The sequence below is a fragment of the Chiloscyllium punctatum genome, chromosome 48, assembly GCF_047496795.1.
Source record: "Chiloscyllium punctatum isolate Juve2018m chromosome 48, sChiPun1.3, whole genome shotgun sequence".
Classification (NCBI taxonomy): domain Eukaryota; kingdom Metazoa; phylum Chordata; class Chondrichthyes; order Orectolobiformes; family Hemiscylliidae; genus Chiloscyllium; species Chiloscyllium punctatum.
The window spans coordinates 42,792,429-42,819,044 of record NC_092786.1 but is presented as its reverse complement, the minus strand read 5'-3'; the positions used below and the strand labels follow the sequence as shown (position 1 = coordinate 42,819,044).

Genomic DNA, 26,616 nt, shown 5'->3' with positions numbered 1-26,616 from the left:
TGGACTGAAGTGGACAAAGTTAATTTTTAACTAACTACGTAGCGGGGGATCAACTTGTCCCGTTCCTCCATCCAAGACCAAAACCTCCACTGGGATGGCTAACTAAGTCCCTCCCCTTCGGTGAACAATCGCCCCGCCTCTTCCACGCCTCCCAATGGAAGACCAAGGTCTCCCCTAACTCGTCGATGTGAAGCCCCGCCCTCTTCTTGCCCCGCTCCCCAACATGATTAAGCCCCGCCTCGTAGGCGGCTCTCTGTTCCAGTGGTATCTAGTCCCGCCCCCACAGGGAACGTCCCTCGGTCGGCGTCACGTGATTTAGCCAATGTTCCACGCTGGTTTCTCTTTGCGTCGTCCCGTCGTGTCTCCATAGTAACGGGGCCGGCCGTGAGCTCCCTGTGCTGAAGTAAATGGGCATCACCTGGACACAGCAAGGTGTTCATCAATGTCCTTTTCTCCTGGAGTCCTAATGCTGTCTGTAATCGTTCCACATATTCGAAAAGGCATGAGTTGCTCTTCTAGGGAGCCAGCACAGACCCGACGGGCCGAATGGCCTCCATGTGCTGTGTTACCATTTTTATTCAGGATGCTGTCAATGTTGGTGAGGATTGCCTGGAGGTTATGCCGTAACAATCCCTTTTAAACTCGGGGTAAGTGGATTTTTATTCTTCACAGGCTGATAATTCCTCCGAGCAACACCCGCTCACTTCTTGGTTAGTTTTTGGTGAATGTCTCTGTCCTGTCCACTGCCCCATTCCCAACCCAGTTTCCCGTATTGCATTATACTTAGTGTCGGCCTCCAGTTCTCTGCTCTTTGTCATGCCGCTCTGTACTGAATTATTGATAGGTTTTTAACACTGCTGTTCAATCAACCAATTGGTAGTTTTGTTAAGTCCTACTGAAACAAAAGTTCAGTACTGAAGTGCTATCAATTAAATCTAAAATTATTGTGATGTCATGAACTGAAGTATTCTCGTAATATCGATTACCATTTGGTCTTCAGTTATGCTACACGGTGAGTCAATACCAAGTATATTTGGATGAAATGGATTAGGCCATAATCAAATCTGTAACACAATGCATTGTAGAGCTGTCCAGCTGTTGTAAGGGCTTCCAGTTAGGTGGTATGGGATGGGTGATTGTTGGCTAGGCAATGAACATGTGACTAGGGGAATGTGGGTGAGTGGATGACTGGGAGATGTAAGTGGGTGAATGATTGGGGTTCTGTGCTGAGTGAGTCCATGGCCCCCTTGTGAAAAGGTTGGACAAACCTCTCCAAGATCTAGAATCCCCTCTCTAATTTTTTCTAATCCCCTCCTCTATTTTTTTTCTTCTTAAAACTCACCTCTGTGACATATCATTGATACGTTATCCCCACTTTCACATCAGTCTGCCCATGTCTTCTACCCCTTTGACATTCTTTTGATCCTGTCCTATCAATCCCCTTGGATTTTTTTCTCCATGTTAAAGTCATTACCTAGTCGATGGCTGTAGCTTACAGCCTTGATTTGGAGCAAGTACTCTTGCTTCTGAGCCTGAAAATTGTGATTCAAGGCTAGTTCTAAGTTGAGCAAATGATCTTGGCTGACACTGATGTGTAGTATTGAGGGAGCACTGTATTGTTCATATTCCCTTTTTTGGAGAAGGCAAAAGATCAGGGGAGTTTTGCTGAACTAGCTAACTAATGTAGTGTGTATTCTGCAAGTATCGTGTATATTGCAAAAATGTATGGAGCCACCTCCAGAAGTGTTGAACCTTCTAGCACTTTCTGTAATTACTGCTTTGAAATATTTATCATTTACCTTGGAAAATGCTTATCCTCTACCTAAAGCTGAAACAAATGATCTGACATCTGACATCACAGCAGGCAAATTGACTGCATTTTCCCTATTGCATTCCTTATGACTTACTGTAAATCATTCATTGGAGTTGGATTTAATTACTGTGGGGCAAATCTACATAAACAATATCCATTGTAATCTGAATCAGATTTTAATTTTGATATAAAGAGGTCAGCATCAGGTTTTTCACTGATACTTCATAAACTATAAAATGATACAATACAGGAGGAAGCTGTTTGCCAGTGCTGTTTCTCTGAATGAACCAACCACTTAGTCTCACACTCATGCTCTGTCCCCATAACATGTAAATATTTATCTTTCAGTATTAGTCCCCTGTAAGTTAATATTAAATGTGCAGCTATCACTTTTTTGGCAATTCATTCTAGATCACAATTCAGTGCATTTAAAAAAAATCAAGTCCAGTTATCACCTTAAATTTCTGCCCTGAGGTACTAATCCTGTTGACCATTGAAATAGTTCGTCCTTGCTTACTAATTTCTGGGATGGGGGTACTGTTCTGCACAGATTAACTAGACTGGGCTTTTGTTCTCTGCTTAGAAAAGGAATAAAAGGTTATTCAAACATATAAAATTTTTTCAGGGATTGCCTGGGCAGACGAAAGGACAATATTCCCCTGGTTGACGGATCTTGGACACAGCCTGAGAATAAGGCCCATTTAGAACTGGGGAGGAATTTCTTTGTTCAGAAAGTGGTGAATCTTTTGAATTCTCTATCCCATGTGACAGTTAAGCTCCATTATTAAGCATGTTTAAGATAGAGATCAACAGATTTTTGCAAGGTTTGTGCAACAGATTTCTCAACATTGGAAACATTGAGAGGTACATCGGTAGTGCAGAAAAATAATGTTGAAATTATTTAACCATAATTTCAGTGAATGATGGCACCTATTTCTTGTATTCTAGTTCTGAAATTAAGTGCAATTATCTGGACAGTAAACATGGTAAGCAGTCATCCTTTTTCATGGATCTGCAGTGTTTTGCCTTCAACAACTAATTAGACTTTAAAATGAAAAGAGGGGCTAGTTTAAGAATATATCCAACTGCCAGGCACCTGAAGTCTGTTCAACTTGTCAATTTTCATACTCCCCATTCTTCTTAGCTATCCACTTTCAGCTGTTCTTATATTCAGTGTTTTATATGTATATTTTATTTCTTACATTATGCCTTCTTTTGTTCCATGTGTACATCACATCACTTCTCTTTAATTTCCTTTTTATTCTTCCACCCTCAACTGGAGAACTGTGCAGACCATTCCATCTTTTCCTGTGTGCACGTGCACTTTACTTCCAGTCTCCTTTTCCATGCTTTGTTTCTTCTTAAATGCTATTCATCTGTTAGATTGTTCACCTTTGTGGGAAGAGTTTACACTTTTTTAATTATTGACAGTTTTTTTTTTGCAACAATGCTGCTTGACCTGCTGAGTCGCTAGCATTTTCCTTTTTGTGTGTCAGATTTTACTTTGGAGACTGGCAACATTTAATTACTCGTTTTAACACCAAATTCACCTTTCAAATCCCCACAGCAAATTTTTAAGCACAAACACTTGGAATCAAGATTCAACTGTCCAGATTTAAATTTAGCTGAAATTCAAGTATACATTGTTTAATTTAGATTCCACTATATGATGATTCCAACGCATGGTGTTATTGGACAAGTTAGTTCTCAGAATGAAATCTGACTAGATGGATCAAATGTATCATTTTTTTTCTCAGTTGCTTATTGTGGTGGTTAGTCATTATTCAAGCGAACCTGCAGATGTTCTTTAACAACAGAACAGAAGTTTTTTACACAAAAGAAAGCAAGCAAATGAAGTTATATGGCAGATAGAAGATCTTAACAGAAAAATCAAAACAAAGGTTTAACCCCCTGTTTTGTGACACAATCCTTTTACAGATTCTCAATTCTAGGGAAATATCACTTCCATCTCCATTTCTTTGTTTCACTCAACTAACTCTCTCTTTTCCTTGAACTGTTAAGACAGTTTTTTGATTGTGGTCATGAACCTTTTTGGAATCTGTTGGTCTAAACTTCTTTTCAGGTGGATAGCTGGAACACTTTCTTAATGTTTCGCAACTTGGAGATACCGTAGGCTAAAAATCACTTGTTGATATGACTGGTTCCCAGAATGAAAAATTGGTTCTCCTGCTAGGTGAAAACTGTTCTCCCTGCTGAACAGAACCCTTGGATCTTTTGAAGTGAAGTCAAAAGCTAAACAAATGGCTTCTGGTCTGTCTGTAAATTCAGCAGTGTAAATACTCCATCTGTTAATACCATAAGGTGTCCTACGAAATACTTGACTTAGGTCACATGCCTTTTAGTAATGATGTGTTTAATTCACTGCTCCAGGCTGGAGGGTCTGTTTTCATGCAGCTGCTTTTTAAATGAAAGTCTTCACAAAACTAACAAATTGATCTTTATTTGATATTTGGATTTCAAAATAATCCATCTTTTTATCACATCCAATAAACAGTAGCAACTCACTAAGTCTCCTTCAACAGCATTTTCCAACCTCTCAAATTCTTCTTTCACAAAGCAAAATGGCTACCAAGGCACAGAAACACCACCATTTGCAAGTTCTCAAGCCATGCACCACCTTGACTTGCAACTGTATCATCATTATTTCACTGCAGCCTGGACATAAACCCAGAACATGTGAATAGCAGCATAGGTGTACCTATCCTGTACGGACTACTGCAGTTCAAGATTGCCACTTATCACCACATTGAGGCAATTAGGCAACAAATGCTGGTCTTGGAAATGATGTTCATGTCCAAAGAGTGAATAAAATATGAAAGCAGCATCTGCTGACTAAATCTGCGTTGTCTGCAATTAACTTTTAAAATTCCTCTGCAGCCTGATTTTCTTATGTAACAAGATGCTACATTTAACGTGTCTCACAGCTACATTGTTTCTGATTAATTCAATTGATGTTAACAACAATCCTATCTTGTACCCTGTGCCTTACTCCGCCATTGTGCTTTGGCAGAAAACTGATAATACAAAATAAGACTAAAACTAACAGACGTAATAACTTAAAGTAGATTATTAAAAGCTGAGAGATTGTCAGCCAATTTTTTTAAAAAAGAAACAGTAAAATCAGCATTTTTGACAAGTGGTGAGGGATGTGAATTGCATTGAGTTTGAAAGTTTTTGCCAGCTTGACTTTCAATGGTGATAATGCTCCCTCATTGACTAAGAATAAATGATCAGTCACTTCCCGGCTGTATTGTTCAATATGCGGCATCCTGCTGTTATTGGAAACATTTTGTTCAGCTTGATCGTTTTTGGTTTAAAATAATTGTCCTCTTATGGCTGATCTACTAAAGTGACATTGTCACTTTAAGCAATGCCAAAATCTTCTACAATGTGTGATTAGCTTTAGTGATACACAGGGATAAAACAGTCATATTTTCCTGAAATTGATGTGTAATGTGAAAGAAAATACTTTCGCAAACAGTGCTGATGTTTTTCTAAACCAATATACTGTTTTTATCTTTTTTTAAAAAAAAAAGAAATTGCTGTGTTGGCAATCTGAAATAAGATATGCTTCGCTTTTGCCTCTGAGTGAAAAAGTTACTTCTGACATGAAAAATCTATTCCCATATATCAACAGACCTATATGGTCATAAATATGCCAATATGAAGACTGATAGGCTATCTTCAACTGAACACTCATTGAAGAATTGTAATAACAAAGGAAATTGTATATTAATTGCATATATGAAATGAGACTCTCAGGCTTATTAGTGTCTGCAGTTTGGCACAGATGGTAACTGAACTGTAAACTGCTAGTTTTACTGCATCAATCTTCATTATCAAGAAGAGCTTTTATCAAGAGTGAATTTTCCAGAGATGGCTAGGGCAATAGGAATTAATTACGAACCAATAAGCACCATGGTCACAAGAAATCCAGATGTTCCACATTGACACATTTATTATTGTTCTTAGGGAATTGGAAATCCTCTGTTGATAAAGCCAAAGTCATACAGCATAAAAACAGACTCTTTGGTTGAACTTGTCCGGCTGACCAGACATCCCAATCTGACCTGGTCCCATTTGCCAGCATTTGGCACATCTCCCTCTTAAGTCCTTCCTATTCACATACCCATCCAGATTCCTTTTAAATGTTGTAATTGTACCTGCCTCCACCACTTCCTTTGGCAGGTCATTATTCATGATAATCTTGACTGCCTACTACACCACCTATTTTGGTATCACCTGCAAACTTACCAACCATGTCTCCTATATTTGCATCCAGATAATTTCTTTAGATGGTGAAAAGCAGTACCAACCAAACTGATTCCAATTAGTCTACCAGCTTTGAGGAAAATGCTAGAGTCCATTATTAAGGAAGAAATAGGACATTTTAGAAAGATGAGCTTGGATTTTGTGAAAGGGAAATTGCTTGACAAACTTTCTCATGTCCTTTTGAGGACATAGCAAGTAGAGTTGATATAAGGTAATTGGTAGATGTAGCCTTCAGAAGAAATTCAATAAAGGATCAAATGAAAGGGTATTGCACAAGATAGGAGCTCATGGTATTGAAGGTAACCTACAAGCATGGATTGAGGACTGGTTGCACACAGAAAACAACTGGAATTAGTGAGACTTTTTCAGTTTGGGAAGATGTAGCTAGTGGAGAACCAATGATCAGTCCTTGGGCCTCAATTATATTCTATCGATATTAATGACTTAAGATATCCATGTTTGCTGACTGTACAAAAATAGGTGGAAGGGGTATGTTGTGATGAGGACACAAGGAACCTGCGATTGTATATACATAGGTTGAGGAAATGGACAAAAGCTTGGCAGCTGGAGTTTAATGTGGGAAAGTATGATATCATGCACTCTTACTATATTTGACAGGAGAAATGGTCTTAAAAAGAGACAGTGCAGAGGACTCTGTTCTTGTGCATGAAATACAAAATGTTAGCATGCAGGTGCAGCAAGTAATTAAGGCAAACAGAAATGCACGTAAAAATAACACATTAAAGCATTCTTATTCAGTTTACAAGTTGCAGAAACACACCTCCCTTTTCCCATCCTATCATAAGCCAATTACCTCACTTGTTAGTTATTTTCTTATCTGGCCATCCTGCTGTCCTTGTCTGCATTCTTTGTTCCTTGTTTGTTACAGCTTATTCTTTATTCTAGTTTCTCTTATCATACTATAAGCTTTATTGTGAAATGAAAGTTATTTCCTAGCTTAAAACTATTTTCTTTAAAAGACCCTCTATATTCATTGAATTCCACGACCGTTTGTATCCTGTTCCCCCTCTTCACCTCCTTCCCCACCCCCACTTACCCATCTGCAAAAACAACATTTCTAATCTCCCACATTCCCATTTTCACGCCTTTCCCAGTGGGATGGAAGGAAGTGAAGTGGATTTAGGCCTTTAAGTGGCAGCCAATTGTTCTTTTAGAGGCTTCAGTTAGCATCAAGGGTGGGTGAACATTCCAGATTGCTTACCTGTGGGTTCCATAATATGGGCATTTTGGTCGGGGTTGCATGTGGGAAGGCGTTGGGGTGGCTCCTGCATTTTATTTTGTGCTTGCTGCTTTTAATAATGCTAGTTGGGTGCCGTAAAATTCATTTCTAGATTTTTTTTTCCGCCTCTGAAGGCGGTCATGCTTATTCACTGCCAACAAGCTGTATATCTCATCATGTACCTGCAGCCCAGCGACATAGTTTTCTTTCTCTTTCTATTCACTGGTTCTGTTACTTTCTGACCCCTATGTAAAATGTTCTGTCTTACAAGCTAAACTTATTTCTGTAGTAAAGGAAAACTTAAAAGGTTGCATTTTAAAGAAGTGGCACACTTGATCAAATTTAATATAGTTTATTGAAATGGTTCAACTAATTTTGCTGAAATACATCTGGCTGCGATATAATGGTTTTTCAAAATATATTTCACAGCTGAGGCCTAGTTTCAAAAGTATGCAATACACCAAACTCCAATTTTGCTTCTTGTGTTCTGACCTCAATGCAACTTTCATCAGCTGACTGGTCGATTTAATTATTTATAACCTATGTAAATTCTTCTCTGTTCTCAGCCAAAATAACTTTGTTTTGCAGCAACCAATTCTTTTGCTTCCATTGCAGCAATAGAGATTAACTGATTTTTTTTTTAAAAACAATATTTGCACAACTATATCATGTCAATAGATATAGATATACTTTGTGTAAATTGACTTTCTTACCATTATGCCAAATTTGTCCCTATGTTTCTAAAAATGCTGACGTGGATTCACCTATATCTGAACAAGTGAGCATGTAGAATCTTGTACATAGCTGTTGGCTGCAGGCCAGAGTTGCTAATTTTAGCATTTTGACTGCATTTTCCCCAGTGTTTTTAAAAAAAAAACTCAACCTGTCCATGCTAGAAGAACTGAATAACCCTAATGAGAAGCAACAATAGTTATTTACCGTTACCATTTAGGGATACTTTGAAAAGCTGGAGGGAAATCATCTTTTGCAAGGATGTGTTTCTAGCTTATGGAAGCGTGAAGACTATTTTGCATATGAAGGCATTCCTCTAATATGGGGGGAGCAGTACTTCACTACTGCATCACTGTTGTTTTGATGCTATGAAATTCAAGTTAAAATAAGGTATTTCCTGTTTTCCAAAAGTTTAAGCTGTTTGGGCCAAGGTTTAATGTAACATAGCAATTAAAAACATTTAACTAAATTCACAACCAGATCTTTTTAACTGCAATAAACATGATCTTTGATTTGAATCCAATGTATGCCATAATATTTACTTTCAAACTAATAGGGTTGGAGGCTTTGAGCCATAGGGAGAGGCTGAACAGGCTGGGGCTGTTTTCCCTGGAGCATTGGAGGCTGAGGGGTGACCTTATAGAGGTTTACAAATTTGAGGGACATGGATAGGGTCTTTTCCCTGGGGTGGGGAGTCCAGAAGTAGAGGGCATAGGTTTAGGGTGAGGGGGGAAAGATATGAGAGATCTAAGAGGCAACTTTTTTTTTCAGAGGGCGGTACATGTATGGAATGAGCTGCCAGAGGAAGTGGTGGAGGCTGGTACAATTGCAACATTTAAGAGGCATTTGGATGGGTATATGAATAGGAAGGGTTTGGAGGGATGTGGGCCGGGTACTGGCAGGTGGGACTAGATTGTGTGGGATATAGGTGGATTAGTGTTACTTCTGCAATTCCATTTTACAAAGGAGGTGAACTCACACCAGAGGGTAATTGTTTTAGTCAAGAGCTGAGTCAACAAGAATGGAAACGATGTAGAGGAAATGTAGAATTGTTTTTGTATTAGCTAAAATTGTATGTCAGAATGAAATGTGCCAATGAACAATAGTAGGCACGGTGGGCAAATAGATAAGATGTTGTGAGAGGATGAAGTTAAGCTAGATGTGTCTGTACAAACAGTAGGTATAAACATCTGCTTCCCACTTTTACGAAAACACAGGAACAAGCCCCAATTAAAAGGGTCATAGGGATCGGAACGGCCTCGGGAAAGGCACAGATGAAGGGGGTAGATAATGATGAAGAAAGGATATGCCTAACAATGACCTATAGCAGGGTAAGGTCAAACAGCCTTGTGAGACCAGAAATAAGCATTTTATCACAGACAAGGCCGGATAAGGCAAGAGGCAAACAGGGGTAATGGGGGCCGGTCTTAGGGAAGTGGATGATGTAAGCAGGGGAGGGAGCAGTGTAAAACAATGGACATTAAATCATATAAATATTATGTATGAATTGAACCTGGTGTGTATGTCCTCTGCCTTTTAGACATTGGACATCACACCCACTTGCAAGTGTAAAATAAATGACACTATTGATTCAGATCTTGTCTCGGACTGAAATTATTGAAGTGTGTGAGCTTTGTTTCTCACAATTGGATTGGGATATCTGGTCGGCATGGACAGGTTGGACCGAAGGGTATGTTTCCATGCTGTACAGATGTGACTCTATGATATAACACTGCCTGATTTACAGAAACCAACAAAAGCACAGTACCAGATGTACACATGATGTCATTTTAGATTATAGTACCTTGTGTTAATATAATGGGAAAGCAATTTTAGATGCCAGAAGTTACGAATAAAGAGCTTGGTCTGAATTTTACTGGAAATTGGCTAAGTGCCAACGTTTTGAAAGTTTCGTGGATGCTTCTGTCGGCAAAGCATAGTGAGTGGGTTTTCTTAGTCTCTCCTAAAACTTGCCTTATTACCTACGCACCACACCCCTAGAGTGCTTGCTCATTGTATTCTCCCACTCACAATAGGCAGAGGTCCTCGCCATTGCCAGGGTATCCTTGGATCCCTGGTGCTGGTGCCACCTTTGAATTCCAGTCATGCACCTGGGCATGTGCTGACAGCTTTGAGTTATTCTTCACTGTGGAAGTACTGGAAGAGCAATAATTTTTTAAAAAAGCTTCAGAGCATCTTGACGGCACTTGATTGCACGAGCAAATTCACATTCCTACATCTATTGCTTTTTAAAACCCAAGCGACACAGCTTACCCATCTTCAGCTACATTCCATGTACAAACTGCTTGTTTTTCCCTAGTATCTTCTCACTGATCAATTTGGGAGCCATCACAAACAGTTCAAAACATTTACTTTTATCCATAAAGCCAAAAGCAAACAAAAAATGTCAGACACTGCATTTGCCTCTGGGAACTGACAAGAACTGCTTGTTTCTTTTTTTAAGTTTAAAAATCTCATAACACCCAGGTTATAGTCCCAACAGGTTTATTTGGAAGCACTAGCTTTCGGAGTGTCGCTCCTTCGTCAGGTGGTTGCGGAGTAGGACTATTAACATCAGTTAATAATGCCCACAAGACAACCCCCAGCCATTGTCCTCACAGTCACATGCTACTCAAGACACAATGTAGTGACCACCTCACCTCCAGAAATAATGTAATGCAAATCACCCCTTAATGGCCAGATCTGGTGTGTGTTGGTTTTTTTTTTCAAACTGCAGGGAATAGTCAAATTCTAACTGTGACGATTAGATTCCCTACAGTATGGAAACAAGCCCTTCAGCCCAACAGGTCCAAACCGATCTGCCGAAAAGTAACCCACCCAGACCTACTCCCCTACCCCACGCTTACCCCTGACTAACACACCTATCACTATGGGCAATTTAGCATGACCAATTCACCTGACCGGTACATCTTTGGATTGTGGGAGAAAACCGGAACACCCGGAGGAAACTCTCTCAAACATGGGGAGACTGTGCAAACTCCACACAGACAGTCACTTGAGGTGAGAATCGAATCCAGGTCCCTGGTGCCATGAGGCAGCAGTGCTAACCAATGAGCCACCATGCCAATAATTATCTTATTGATCTCTGAATAAGGGAGTGAAACTGTAAAGAGGCTTTCGAATAGCAAGGAAATGACAATATAAATGGCTCTGTATAATAATGTAATTTCTTAATTTATTTGTAAGTCAGAGGCATTCCACCCTAGACTCAGACATCGAATTTCCTACTGGTCAGCAGAGCAAGTGAACTCTTTATAATATCGCAATATGTGTTACTGCTTGGCCAGCATTTATTGCCCATCCCTTGTTGCCTTTGAACTGAATGGCTAGCTAGACTTGATCATATTCTTTCTATAAAGTGGTAACTACTTGCTGAATAGATGAACGTTGTTTAGGAGACGATTCAAATGGAATTAATTCTTCATTGTTCTATGAACTCTATTTAATAATAGATGTGGTTTTAAAATTATGAACTGGCATTTAAATTATTTTTTTAAAACGTAAGTATTCACTATAGTTAATCCAACATTTAGAATCAAGAATTCAAGAAGTGATAGCATCCAAATTTCTGAAATTAATGACCCTTTGAAAATTGATGTAATTCTGTACATCTTCCATAATCAAATGAAATTTTACATGCAAAAAACAATATTTGTATCTGGTGTATGTGCTTATTAGTCTGGTATAAGACCAGACTATACAAAAAAAGTTCCACAGTGCAACTTTCAAGTGTCCTGCCACTGCTATTTCAATATAACAATTGGAGCTCATGCCTAACATTCTGAAAACAGATGTGCACAAATTGGACTATCCACGTACTAGCACAACTCCATTTTTCCCATGCTGCCATGTTGATATTTAAGTATAGAGTCAAAAAGGGCAGGCTATAACATCAGTTGCCTAGGTTTCCTCTAACCATTGGCACCATTCTATTTGTTTCAGTGGGTACATGTGATGTCAAGTTTCACTTCTATATTCCTGGATGTACACTTGCAACAAAATTTGGATTTTAACAAGGGCACAACTATAAGTAAATGTTGCACATGAGGCAGCTTAGTTGAATCCCCCCTCATTAACTCAATTCAAATTCCAGCGCACCATGAAAGAGGTTCACCAAATGTTAATTCAGATACAAAAAGTCTTTGTGTCATGTGTTAATACAATTGGGAGAATGTTATTGGATAGTGTAAGTCAACATCGCTTATTACAGTAAAATGAGTATGGCACTAATTCTGAAAGATGTTCAAAATTTTTAAAGGATTATTATTCAAGAGTGACTGTACCTAGGACTGGAGAACTCTAAATACCAGAAGCTAATCTGCACATATTCTAGCATCTCCAATCATCACATCAAATCATTGTGTTAAAGTTATATGGGACCAAGTCTAATTTTTGTTTTAAGGTTTAAGGACCAATGTTAATTTAAATTAACTTTATTCCATCCTAACAGTCCTCCCCTCTTTGCAAAGTTGTCAGCCCCTCATTGGGATTTGTTCCATGGGCATAATTGATGCCTGAAATTTGCAGAAGTGATTATTCTTTTGTATGTTAATCTGGACAGAGTGTATTCAAAAACATCAAGAGCAGAGAACAGTGACATTAAAGAAAACCCATGGTCTTTAGTTTAACTTTGCTATTGCATCTATACTGTTTCAGTTTTTGATTCTGAGCTCATAGTAACTGAAAAGTGAAGATCAGTGTAATTTCCATGCAAAATACATTTTGATTACAAAAATATGGTTATTAGATTTAAATTTGATTGTTACATTCTGGACAAAGATGTTCTTCTATTAAAACTTGATTGGAAATCTATCTTTAAGAACATAGAAATAGACACTGCAGTATTAATCAGAGCTGCCCTCTTCTGATCCAAATTCGTGTTGACTTTGTAACAAGTTATTAGGAGTATGGTGTCCTATCAAACTTGAATATAAAATAGTTTCATCCAGTTCTGCACAGCTGCACAAACAATGCTGGGTCACTATTTTAATTGTTTTCCCTGCCTTTGTAATTTGTGTTTTACCTTTTTTTTAATATACCCAGCCACACTGAAGTGGTTGATTTTCTACCAAGTTAACTCCTTGTTTAATTTGAAACTATTTTCCATTTGTCCAAAGTGAATAATATACAATATGCCTCAACCTGGTCTCCATTCACTTATTTAGCCTCCTGGGGAGCTGAGTCACCACCTCCAGGAAGATGAAATTTGGTCAGTTTCTGGAGAGAGAAACTGTTGCATGGGACTTAGGAGTAGGCAATTTGGCCTTCAAGACTGCTTCACCATTCAATAAAATCTGATGATGACCTCAATTCCATTTTCTTATCTGCATGACATAATTCTTTACTCTCTTGTCTATCAGCACTCTATCTAGCTCAACCTTGAATTAAATTTAAAGACCCAGTCCACATTACCACCTTGGAAAGAGAGCTCCATACTCTAAAAGGACTCAGAGGAAATCCTCATCTGTCATTAAAAGGGCAACTTCTTATTCTTAAACTACATCCATTAGATTTTCCTCCCCACTGGGTGAGTATCTGCTCCATCCAGTCCCCTCAAAGTCTTACATTTTGAATAAAATCTCCTCTCATTCTTAACTCCAGTACATATAGGCCCAACTTGTTCAACCTTTCTTCATATAAGATTAACATTTCAGGCCAAGGTCCCTTTAGTGATTTGACAAGTAAGGTCTATGTTGGTTTTGTCTAAGTTTAATTTGATGGGAAATGTTATTCTTTGTGGTTTGTGCAGCATGAAAAATCAAACCTGGAATATTCCACATTGGAATTTAAACTGGAAAAACTGAGACTTTAATAACTTGGAAATACTTCACTGGATTTCGCAGTGGATGTCCTCAGATTTGAGATAAACACTGGAAATATTGGTATAGAGTTTCCATTTAGTTACGCTAGCAATATCAATATTATCCAAGTGAAATCTGCCAACTGAGCACAAAATTGTGTTGTAAACACAATGAATTATACTCCATCACTAATGTTCACATTTTCTGCGATCTTGCCTTGGTGCAAAGATTCAATATGTCTAGATGGGATTGTGCTCATAATACTAGCCATTTTCTCACTCGTTCACGTTGAGTTTTTGCCAATTAAACGGATGAGAGGAAGCTGACTGTACTATACACTCATATTCTTCAACAACAAGTGCACTAGTAAGAAACATTTGAAGTTCATTTCTCAAGAAAAAGCTGAGTAGTGTACCCTAATGAAAGAAATGGGCTGAGAAGTGGCAGATGGGGTTTAATTCAGATAACTGCGAGGTGCTGCATTTTGGGAAAGCAAATCTTAGCAGGACATAATGGTAAGGTCCTAGGGAGTGTTGCTGAACAAAGAGTGCAGGTTCATAGCTCCTTGAAAGTGGAGTCGCAGGTAGAAAGGATAGTGAAGAAGGCATTTGGTATGCTTTCCTTTATTGATCAGAGTATTGAGTACAGGAGTTGGGAGGTCATGTTGCAGCTGTACAGGACATTGGTTAGGCCACTGTTGGAATATTATGTGCACTTCTGGTCTCCTTCCTATCGGAAAGATGTTGTGAAACTTGAAAGGGTTCAGAAAAGATTTATAAGGATGTTGCCAGGGTTGGAGGATCTGAGCTACAGTGAGAGGCTGAACAGGCTGGGGCTGTTTTCCCTGGAGTGTAGGAGGCTGAGGGGTGACCTTAGAGAGGTTTACTAAACTATGAGGGGCATGGATAGGATAAATAGGCAAAGTCTTTTCCCTGGGGTCAGAGAGTCCAGAAGTAGAGGGCATAGGTTTAGAGTGAGAGGGGAAAGATATAAAAGAGACCTAAGGGGCAACCTATTCATGCAGAGGGTGGTATGTGTATGGAATGAGCTGCCAGAGGAAGTGGTGGAGGCTGGTACAATTGCAACATTTAAGAGGCATTTGGATGGGGATATGAATAGGAAGGGTTTGGAGGGATATGGGCTGGGTGGTGGCAGGTGGGACTAGATTGGGTTGGAATATCTGGTTGGCATGGACGGGTTGGACCGAAGGGTCTGTTTCCATGTTGTACATCTGACTCTAAGTAGATGGCCAATGAGGCAGATTGGTGGTGCTCGGAGTGGCTGCACTGGTTCGGAGTCTGGGCGATAAGGGTGAATGAGGGATCATTTTGCATGGAGCAGAGGGGATTTCAAAGCGTTAGCTTTGGTGGGAGGTGGGAGCAGTGGCTTGAGGTAAGAGTCGCTCCCATGATGTAGTGGATAAAATTAACCTTTTCCTACACTGATCTGCAGTTCTTCTCACTCTGGAAATTGCATCAATCTAGGTGGTGATTGCAAACTATGCTGCTACATTTTAGTGGTGTTACCTCCTCTGACAACCCTCTGGGAAGAGGACTCCTCTCCATCGCCCTGTCCAGAAAGACTTCCAGCTCCATTAGATATGCATTGTCAGCCTCTGTTTTTCAACCACTTTTCCTCACTCCTTTCACAGCTTTCAGATGGCAGCACTCTTGCGGGTGCACAGTACGCTTTAGAATGTGGTGGTTTTAGGGAGGGCCTTCTCTGAGTGGGAAGGTGCTCGGGAGTGGCACGTGGTAAGATGGGGCAGAAATCAGACATGATTCTCTCTGCAAGGGCTCAAATGGCAATTACTGTGGCGAGTTCAGTGAGCAAACTCTCTTGACCCTGCAGCAAGAATCCCCCTTCAGAACTCTATAGGTCTCACATTTTGCCAAAACCCTAAGATTCAGCCCTTGGTTATATCAAGGAATTTTCTTAACTGATAGTGGAATAAAGTAAATATGTTCTTGTACACAGACCTAGCCAGCTGGCTTAATGAAGGTTTCAGGGGTTATTTTGGTCATGGGGGGATAAAAGAAACTACTTGACTGCTGTTTTGGTAAAACATTTCAATTTGAAAGTCTGATTTTTAACATGCAATTTTGGACATAATTTCTGACTAGAATAATTTGAATTTGTCTGACGTTGCTGGAACAAGATACCTGCAGATTTTGCAATCAGTTAATTTTAGATTCCAATATTGTTTTTGTTGAGCAGTATACGTGGGTTCCACATACAACTTGTATGAGGGCATGGAGTGCATTGTCTGAGACCCAATGATGCATTTCATGATTGTTTAGGACTGAGGAAGTAAGTGCACAGGTTCTTGAATGTGGCATTGGAAATCCCAATGAAGGTGATCCAGAAGGCCAAGATCTTCCTGTCCCACTGAAGACAATGGGGAGTTGGGGAAGTCCACCTCACCCTCCTGGATCTCCTAGCCTCCTCTCCTACAGCAGCTGGTACTGCTTTGCCTGTATTCTCCTCTTGCTCCTACAAAACAAATGGACATTCCAGCAAGTTTGTCCAAAAAAGCCCCCTTTTCGATGACTTTGACAATGTTTCCAGTAAGGTAGAGTAAAATAGCATTTACTCTCCAGGTGAATTCTTTCAAGAATTTCCAAAATAGATCTTGATAAGAGTGTCAGTAAAGTCCTGACAAAGATTTCTAAATTACCCCCCCCAATGTGTTTCAAAAGTCCTATTCAAAATTCTGGCAGCAACTGAACAATGGAAGTTGGTGTGCCTTTTTAAGTAGTGCTCGAAATCCTCGCCAATAACACTTATTGCTTCTTGGCCAGCTGATCGCTATTTGGAGAGGGGGATTAGTTAACATCTAGGACTTCAAAATGATATGCAGCCTCTTTAACATGCATCTCATTTGGAAATTGTCTCCGAAACGATCCTCCTGGCAGTTGTTCCTACTTAATGTTGCAATTTCTTTACCAAGGTGATATGTCATGTTAAATAAATGCTATCTTGACTACCTTGGCAGAACTTTCACAGCTTGAAGAATGTAGATAAAATTGCTCACTTAAAAAGTTTGTAATTTTCTATATGACATCTACCAGTTCTGAAAAGTATCTGAATTAACTGAACGCTTATTCTGTCTTTCTCTCCATAGCCCTGGCATCTGGAGGAATGGGAAGTATGAGGCCAGGCCATGGCTTCAGCTCAGATGCAGCAGTGGCAGTGGTGGAGGTGGGCCTGCAGCTGAGACCCTGGCCAATGTCATGCAGCTTCTGGAGAGGCAGCGGAGGAGGAACAAGAAGAAGAGAGAAAGATGAGTTCTATTGCTGTTCAATCTTGCATTATCATAGAATCTCTACAGTACAGAAAGAGGCCTTTAGCTCACCAAGTCTGCAACAAACCTCCAAACAATCCCCATAGCCCTGCATTTACCATGGCCAATCGACCTCGCCTGCACATCTTTGGACTGTGGGAGGAAACCCGCATGGGCACCGTGAAAATGTGTAAACTCCCAACACAGTCTCCTGAGGCTGGAGTTGAACCCGGGTTCCTGGCGCTGTGAGCCAACCGTGCTAGCCACTGAGCCATAGTGTCACCCTAATATTCAGTGTTTCAAGATGGTGCCAGAGAATGGTGACACTTTGCGTTTAATACGCAAAAAAAACCCCACTTTTTAAACAGGTGACAATAAATTTAAATCTATTTGCAATCTGTTTCAGAAGACTTGGTTGAAGGGGACAAATGTGTGGTAGCTAAATTTCTGATGACAGCAGGATAGGTAGGAGAGTACATTGTCAGGAAGTAGACTCTGCAAAGGGACATAAATCAGTTTAGAGAGTGAGCAAAATGTTAAGAGTATAATGTGGAAAAATGTAAAATAGTTCACTTTGGCAGGAAGAAGAAAAAGAAATTTATTATCGATATGAAAGATTGGATTGGAGTGTGGTGGCATATGAATTATAAAAGATTAGTTTGCCTGCACTATACAGTAAGTGGTTAGGAAGGCAAATGGAATATTGGTGTTTATTGTTAGAGTATTCAAATACAAAAGGGACTTTAACTGCAGCTCTACAAGACTTTGGTGAGACCACATTTGGAGTATTGGATTAGATTAGATTACTTACAGTGTGGAAACAGGCCCTTCGGCCCAACAAGTCCACACCGCCCCGCCGAAGCGCAACCCACCCATACCCCTACATTTACCTCTTACCTAACACTATGGGCAATTTAGCATGGCCAATTCACCTGACCTGCACATCTTTGGACTGTGGGAGGAAACCGGAGCACCCGGAGGAAACCCACGCAGACACGGGGAGAACGTGCAAACTCCACACAGTTAGTCGCCTGAGGCGGGAATTGAACCCGGATCTCTGGCGCTGTGAGGCAGCAGTGCTAACCACAGTGCCACCGTGCCGCCCACAATGAGTCTTGATCTCCTTATTTGAATAAAAAAATTGAGTAGTTCAGAACACTCAGCTGGCTTGTTCCTGAGGTGAAGGTGTTGTCTTGTGAAGAAAGATGGATACAGGTTCGGCATGTACTATTAAAATTTAGAAGAATGAGTTGAAACACGATCCTGAGGGGTTGGATGGGGTGGATATTTTTGAGGATATTTCCTCTTGTGGGAGAGATTATTGCTGAACATAATATAAAGCTAACAAATCTCCCTTTTAAGATGGGCATGGGGAGAATCTTTTTCTCAATTGTTAGTTTATGAAATTCTCTTCTCTTGAAACGAACAGAGGCTATGCTGTTGAATTTAGTCAAGGCAGAGTCTGTTTTTTTTTTGTTGTGTTTTTTGTTAGGCAAGGGGGTGAGATATGAAAATGGAGTTAAGACAATAACCAGATCAACCCAAAATGTTGTTGAATTGTGAAGATGACTTCATGGGCTGAATGGCTGACCTCTGCTCTTCTCTCCTATTCTCCAATATTCCTGTATAGCATGATGACTTGGACTGTCATCATCATCATAAAATCATTAACATATACAGCATGGAATCAGACACTTTTGGTCCAACTCGTCCATGCCAAACAGATATCCTAAATAAATCTAGTCCCATTTCCAGCATTTGCCCCATATCCCTCCAAATCCTTCCTTTTTATATTCCCATCTAAATGCCTTTTAAATGTTGTCATGGTACAAGCCTCCAGCACTTTCTCTGGCAGCTCATTCCATACACGCACCACCCTCTGCATAAAAATGTTACCTCTCGGGTTCCTTTTAAATCCTTTACCTCTCCCCTTTAAACCTATGCCCTCTAGTTTTGGACTCACCCCACCCCCCACCCCAGGGAAAAGACCTTGTCTATTCATCCTATCCATGCCCATCATGATTTTATAAACCTCTAAAGCCACCCCTCAGCATTCTACAGGGCTCCAGGGAAAATAGCCCTAGTTTATTCAGCCTCTCCCTTTAGCTCAAACTCTCCAACCCTAACAATATCCTTTAAAATCTTTTCTGAACCCTCTCAAGTTTCACAACATCCTTTCTGTAGCAGGGAGACCAGAATTGCACACAATATTCCTAAAGTGGCCTAACCAATGTCCTGTGCAGCTGCAACATGACCTCCCAACTATTATACTGAATGCTCTGACCAATAAAGGCAAACATACCAAATGCCATCTTCACTATCCTATCGAGCTGCAACTCCACTTCCAAGGAATTATGAACCTGTACTCCAGGGTCTCTTTGTTCAGCAACACTCCCCAGGACCTTCCCATTAAGTGTATAAGTCCTGCCTGATTTGCATTTCCAAAATGCAGCACCACACATTTATCTAAATTAAACTCCATCTGCCACTCCTCTGTCCATTGGCACATCTGATCAAGATCCCGTTGGACTTTGAGGGAACCTTCTTCACTGTCCACTACACCACCTCCAATTTTGATGTCATTTGCAAACTTACTAGCTATACCTCTAAGTTCACATCCAAATCATTTTATATAAATTATGAAAAGCATTGGACCCAGCATCGATCCTTGTGGCACACCACTGGTTAAAGGAACTTTTGTCAAATGCCTTACTGAAGTCCATATAGATTGCATCCACTGCTCTGCTCTCATTAATCATCGTTTTTACTTCTTCAAAAAACTCAGTCAAATTCATGAGACATGATTTCCCACACAGAAAGCCATGTTGACGATCCCTAATCAGCCCTTGCCATTCCAAATACATGTAAATCCTGTCCCTCTGGATTCCCTCCAACAACTTGCCCATCACTGGTGTCAGGCTCACCGGACTATAGTTCCCTGGCTTTTCCTTACTATATTTCTTAAATAGTGGCACCACATTAGCCGACCTCCAGTCTTTCGGCACCTTGCTATGACTATCGATGATAAGAATATCTTAGCAAGGGGCCCAGCAATCACTTCCCTCACTTCCCGCAGAGTTCTAGGGTACACCTGATCAGGTCCTGGGGATTTATCCACACTTGTGTTTTAAGCCATCCAGAACCACCACCTCTGTAATATGGATATAAGAGATATGTTCTCTCTCTCTCTCTTGCACATCCTTCTCCAGAGTAAACACGATGCAAAATACTCTAATAGCATCTTCCCCATCTCCTATGATTCCACATGTTGGTGGCCTTACTGATCTTTATGGGACCCTATTCTCTTCCCTCGTTATCTTTTTGTCCTTAATGTATTTGTAGAATCCTTTTGGATTCTTCTTAACCCTATTTGTGAAAGCTATCTCATTTCTCCTTTTTGCCCTCTTGATTTCCCTCTTAACTATACTCTTACTAGCTTAATACGTTTCCAGGGAATCACACTATTTCTGCTGTCTATTCCTCATGTATGCTTCCTCCTTTCTCTTGACCAAACCTCAATTTCTCTAATCATCTAGCATTACTTACACCTACTAGCCTTGCCCTTTACTCTAATAGGAACATACTGTCTCTGGGACTCTCGTTATCACACTTTTGAAGACTTGCCATTCTTTTACCTGTGACCATCCACCCGCTATCGACGTTTGAAAGTTCTTGCCTTGTACTGTCAAAATTGGCCTTCCTCCAATTTAGAACTTCAATTTTTAGATCTGGTCTATCCTTTTCCTTCACTATTTTAAAATGAATAGAATTATGGTCACTGGCCCCAAAGTGCTCTCCCACTGATACCTCAGTCACCTGCCCTACCTTCTTTCCCAAGACTAGGTTATATTTTGCACCTTCTCTAGTAGGTACATCCACATTCTGAATCAGAAAGTTTTCTTGTATGCGCTTAACAAATTCCTCTCCATCCAAGTCCTTAACATTATGACAGTCTCAATCTATGTTTGAGAAGTTTAAAATCCCCTACCATAACCACACTGTAACTGTTACATATAACTGAGATCTCCATACAAATTTGTTTTTCAATTTCCTGCTGACTATTTAGGGGTCTATATTATAATCCAAATAAGGTGATCGTCCCTTTCGTATTTCTCCGTTCCACCCAAATAACTTGCCTGGACGTATTTCCAGGAATATCCTCCCTAAATACAATCATAATATTATCCCTGTTTTAAAAACTCCCTTGGTCCCTTCTCTCTTGCCTCCCTTTTGATCCTTCCTAAAGCATCTACACCCTGGAACGGTCAGTCCTATCCATCTCTAATTGCTAATGATATCCTAGTCCTCTGTTCCCAACGATGCCCTGAGTTCATCTGCCTTACCTTTTAGGCCTCTTGCATTGAAATAAATGCAATTTAATTTATCAGTCCTACCTAGTTCTCTACTTTATTCCTGTCTGATCTCTTTCTTTATTATCTCCCTGGGTATCCCACCCAACTCTTAATTTGCATGTTCCTGAGCAGCTCTGGCATATCTCCCTGCCAATATATTAAACCCCTTCCAATTCAGGTGAAATCTGTCCTTCTAATACAGGTCATTTCTACACCAGAAGCAATTTCAATGATCTGAAAACGTGAATCCTTCTCCCTGCATGGGTTCCTCAGCCACTCATTTCACCTGCTTTATTCTTCTATTCCTACCCTGACTAGCTCATGGCACTGGAGTAATCCAGCTATTACTACCTTTGAGGAATTTTTAAATTCCTGCCTAACTTCCTATATTTTCTCCTCAAAATCTATGTCATTAGTTCCAATGTATACAATGACATCCTGTTGTCCCCTCTCCCCTTTTGAAAATATTCTGTACCCTCTCCCAGATATCTTTGATCCTGCCTCCAGGGAGGCTACCATTCTGATGTCTTGCTGTTGGCTGCAGAATTGTCTGTCTGTGCCTCTGACTGGAAAATCCTATCACAATCGATTGCTTAGAACCTGGCATACCCCTTGTTACATTAGAGCCAGTTTTGGTACCAGAAACCTGGCTGTTCGTGCTACGTACCCCTACGAGTGCATCACCCCTTTTTGCGAAACAGCATACTTGTTTGAGATGTGGATAGCCACAGGAGACTCCTGCACTACCTGCCTTCCTTTCCTATTTTTCCTGGACGTAACCCATCTCCCTGACTGTATCTGTGGATTATCTCCCTCCCTGCAACTGCCATCCATCAGTCCTGACGCCACCCCCCCCCCAATTCTTGTAAATTCTTCATTGCCTCTAACCACTACTCAAACCGATCAATGCGATCCGCTAGGACTCGCAGCCAAACACTTCCTGCAGAGGTAATCATGCTGTACTTGTGTTAAGGATAAAAACAAACGTGTATTATTTTTATAAACAAGTGTGTAAAGTAAGAAGCTGATGGGCTGTGTCCAAAACTACTTAAACCCATTCCTTTCCTTCCTAAAGGATTATACCTATCTGCGCTGAAAAAACTTGACAATGCAAAGTAATGCCTTTATCATAGGAATTATTGAGAAAGAATACCACAAATAAAGTGGCATAATGTCCAGAAGGAGCAATACTGAGATTCTTCACATTTGAGCTTCAAACAGAAGCAAGTTGTATAGAATATAAAAGGAGCAGCCGATAATTTCAGCGACCATACCAAACAACATGAAGTCACGTTTTCATGTCCAGATTCTAAAGCAACTAAAAAATTGGAAAAATACAATGCAACAATCATATAATGAATACAGATGTAACAAATAACTTTACATCACCCTGAAAATTTAAGTTGTAAAGATCATACGGAAAGTATAATAGACTGGAGACTTCTACACCTACACAAAGAGAAAACACTTGAAAGGGACAGGGTTACAAGTGAGTCATATACATTGAGCTAGGCTTTATTGTACTGGAAAAGCAACTCTGCAGTGCATAAATTACTTTCTGAATAAAACAAAGAACCAAAATGGTGGCGGCTACAGGGTAGGGATTGTTCAGGCTCCAGTTCTGTACACTCCAGCTCCTGCTCACCTAGCTGGCCACATTCTTCTTATTTTTGTTTTTGTTTTCTTCATTTCTTTTCTCCTTTTGTATCAAAGTTCATCTTTTCAGCAGCTGTGGTAAAGGGATGCAGTTGCGAGGGCCTGCGGTGGCAGTGTGATTGATTCAGTTGTCCGTTCCTCATGGCCATCGTGGTCATAGCTTTAACAAAAGTTGCTTCGTCAGTGGCCTGGTCCATTCCTTCTGGTGGTGGTGTGGCAGTTTCAGTGGTGGCATGGTGGTTTCAGTTCATTCCTCATGGCTATGGGAGCTTTGGGCAGTGACTGAAGTGGCAGAGGCTTCAGTGTCAGGGAGTTGGTGGTTCTGGTCTGTCGCTTCTTGCTGTGGTGGCAATCCAGTGGCTTCAGTGTCTGCTTCAGCTGTGGTAGCATGGTGGGACCAGGCCAGAAATCCTTGTTTGGGCGGCTTCAGCGACAGCGTCCCTTAGCCACTCCAGAAACCCAGGAGTCATGTAGAGAACAGAAGATGTACTTTGTCCTAACTTTGTCTCAATTATTTCTTTTTATAATTTGTGATTTAAAATCGCATCAAATTGTGGTGGCTTATATACATCTACTGTATTTTCATAAATGCAAGAAACAATAGATTTCTATTCTACTCTATTTCCCAAAACTGAGGATGCTAGAAATCTGAAACAAAAACAGCAAATGGAGAAACTCAACAGGTCTGGCAATATCTGGGAAAGAAAGCAGAATTCCTGTTTCAAGTCCAGTGACACTCTTTTTCAGAACGTGGTCCTTAGGCCATGAGAAGGATCACTAGACGTGAAGTATTAATTTGCTAACTTTCTGAAAAATGATGCCAGTGAGTAAGGGTCCCCAGTATATACCTGTATGTTTACACATAGCAGGATGAAATTTTAAATCCCTCAAATCCATTCACTTAGAGGGAAAAAGCAGGCCTTGTACACAGCAGATATTCATCTCCACAAATGTTTCTACTCAGTGTTCAATCCAGTAAAACATTTCTAGACTATATGTTTCAGGTCCAAGCTTTAAGTATAAACATCAAGGCTGACATACCAGTACAGTACTGAGAGGATACTGTATTAGTGGAGGTGCAGTCTTTCTGATAAGACATTAAACTGAGGCTTTCTGTCTTGTTCAGGTGAATTTTTTTTATTTCAAAAGTATACTTTATTCATAGAATGATCTTATGGTCTGTACATTTGATCATGCCATACATATGTCCATATTTACAAACACAGATTCACATTTATCCTTGTCATTCGCATTTACAATCCTGTGCATTTTTCAATCTTGTACATATACATCTATTTGGCTGAGGCATCAGCAGAGCCCAAAAAAACGTCCGCATGGGCCCCCTGTTCTTCTTTAGGCAGGCCGATCTTACACGGTGGTCTTTCCCCACCGCGCCTTGGCGGCAGCTGCCCCAAGCTTCAGCGCGTCCCTCAGCACGTAGTCTTGGACCTTGGAATGTGCCAGTCTGCAACACTCGGTCGGGGTCAACTCCTTCAGCTGGAAGATCAACAGGTTTCGGACCGCCCAGAGAGCGTCCTTCACCGAGTTGATGATCCTCCAGGCGCAGTTAATGTTCGTCTCGGTGTGAGTCCCGGGGAACAGGCCGTAGAGCACGGAGTCCCGCGTCACGGCGCTGCTCGGGACGAACCTCGACAAGCACCACTGCATTCCTCTCCAGACTTCCTCTGCATAGGCACATTCCAGAAGGAGGTGTGTGACAGTCTCGTCCCCCCCGCAGCCACTCCGAGGGCAGCGTGCGGTGCGGCAGAGAGTCCGGGCGTGCATAAAGGATCTCACAGGCAGAGCCCTTCTCACCACCAGCCAAGCCACGTCTTGGTGCTTGTTGGAAAGTTCTGGCGATGAGGCATTCTGCCAAATGGCTTTGACAGTCTGCTCAGGGAACCGCTCGACAGGATCCGCCCTCTCCTTTTCCCGAAGGGTCTCAAGGACGCTACGTGCTGACCACTTCCTGATGGACTTGTGGTCAAAGGTGTTTTTCCTCATAAATTTCTCCACGAAGGACAGGTGATACGGAACGGTCCAACTACTCGGAGCGTTCCGCGGCAGCGAGGCCAGGCCCATCCTTCGCAACACCGGGGACAGATAGAACCTCAGTACGTAGTGACACTTGGTGTTTGCGTACCGGGGATCCACGCACAGCTTGATGCAGCCACACACAAAGGTGGCCATCAGGGTGAGGGTGGCATTGGGCGTGTTTTTTCCCCCATTGCACCGGTCTTTGTACATAGAGTCTCTTCGGACCCGGTCCATCTTTGATCTCCAAATGAATTGGAAGATGGCCCGGGTGACTGCGGCGGCACAGGTCCTGGGGATAGGCCAGACCTGTGCCACATTTAGCAATACTGAGAGTACCTCACACCTGATGACCAGGTTTTTTCCAGCGATGGAGAGCGACCGTTGCCCCCATCTGCCTAGTTTGTCTCATCTTCCTGATCCGCTCCTCCCAGGTCTTGGCGCACGCCCCAGCCCCCCCGAACCAAATACCCAGCACCTTCAGGTGGTCAGTCCTGACGGTGAAGGGGATAGAGGATTGGTCGGCCCAGTTCCCGAAGAGCATGGCCTCGCTCTTGCCTCGGTTTACCTTGGCCCCCGAGGCCCGTTCGAACTGGTCGCAGATGCACACGAGTCTGTGCACGGACAGCGGATCCGAGCAGAAAACAGCGACGTCATCCATGTACAGGGAGGCCTTAACCTGCAGGCCCCCGCTGCCAGGAATAGTCACCCCTCTCAGGCTCGCATCCTTCCTGATGGATTCGGCAAATGGCTCTATGCAACACACAAACAAGGCGGGTGAGAGGGGGCATCCCTGCCTGACTCCAGATCTTACAGGGAAGCTATCTGATTCCCACCCATTGATTGAGACTGCACTGACAATGTTGGTGTAGAGCAGTCTGATCCAATTTCCGATTCCCTCCCCAAAGCCCATTTTGGAGAGGACATCCCTCGTATATGTATGCGATATCCTGTCAAAGGCTTTCTCCTGGTCCAGGCTGATGAGGCAGGTGTCCACCCCCCTGTCCTGCACGTAGGCGATCGTATCCCTGAGGAGCGCGAGACTCTCAGAGATCTTCCTGCCCGGTACAGCACAGGTCTTGTTCAGGTGAATGTAAAAGAACCCATGAATACACTATACTCAGAAAAGCAGGGATGTCTTGGCCAATATTTCTGAGGCAATATCACTAAAATAGCTTTTTTGATCATTGTTACTGCTGCTGCTGCACACAGATTGGCTGTATTTCTGACAATATTGATTACACTTCTCTGGCTGTGTAGCATTTGAGAGAAGCCTTCATTGATTTGAGTGAAGTCAATTATAATTGCAAGCATTACTTTTATTAAAATTCAACTTGTCTATGTAGTTACAGATTTAGGATTCAACATCATTTTGTGACCATATCAAGAAA

General features: G+C 41.3%; 1 long non-coding RNA gene across 1 annotated transcript in view; it reads left to right on the top strand.

Annotated features, from left to right (window-relative positions):
* The first annotated feature begins 388 nt into the window (after positions 1–388).
* LOC140468939 (uncharacterized) overlaps positions 389–26,616 on the top strand; it is a 35,481-nt gene continuing 9,253 nt past the window's right edge. Inside the window, exons 1-2 of the long non-coding RNA XR_011955890.1 lie at positions 389–647; positions 17,025–17,551. This is a non-coding gene — a long non-coding RNA (uncharacterized lncRNA). The remainder of the gene's footprint in view (positions 648–17,024; positions 17,552–26,616) is intronic.